Raw genomic sequence first — 423 nt, 5'->3', positions numbered from 1 at the left:
ACACTTTATTTACAAAATGTTTTGGGAAATTCATGAATCAGGGATATAGTATGATTTTCAGCAGTGGAGAGGCAGAACTCTAAATTATGTTTCATAAAGGCTCAAACTTCTACATTAGTGAAAATGATACCATACCCTGGAAATCAAAATTAAATGATAGATTTTTTAATCTCTTGTTGTATAGATAATAATAATTATTATGAAACACCTCTAAACCAGTCAAGAGTGTATGTGTCAAGAATGCAAGTAATATCTGTGATTTCTGAGTTCTTTTCCACACAAGTTATATGAAGGTCCTCATAGTACGTAATCATAGGGTGGATTTTGTCTTAAGCTGGCCAGTTTTATATGAATAAGATGAGGACTTGGAGGTTGAGACAGAAATAGTCATAACATACTGATATTCAGTCGGTAGTGAGCTTT

The 423-nt window shown here is 32.6% G+C and overlaps 1 protein-coding gene across 1 annotated transcript in view; it reads left to right on the top strand.

Moving 5' to 3' along the window:
* LOC119588088 (polypeptide N-acetylgalactosaminyltransferase 1-like) overlaps positions 1–417 on the top strand; it is a gene marked incomplete at its 5' end in the record, with an annotated part of 20,728 nt that extends 20,311 nt beyond the window's left edge. The window contains 1 exon segment of the mRNA XM_037936797.1: positions 1–417.
* Positions 418–423: the final 6 nt, after the last annotated feature.

The sequence above is a fragment of the Penaeus monodon genome, chromosome 23 (assembly GCF_015228065.2).
Source record: "Penaeus monodon isolate SGIC_2016 chromosome 23, NSTDA_Pmon_1, whole genome shotgun sequence".
Taxonomy (NCBI): Eukaryota; Metazoa; Arthropoda; class Malacostraca; order Decapoda; family Penaeidae; genus Penaeus; species Penaeus monodon.
This window is presented reverse-complemented; position numbering and strand designations above follow the sequence as displayed.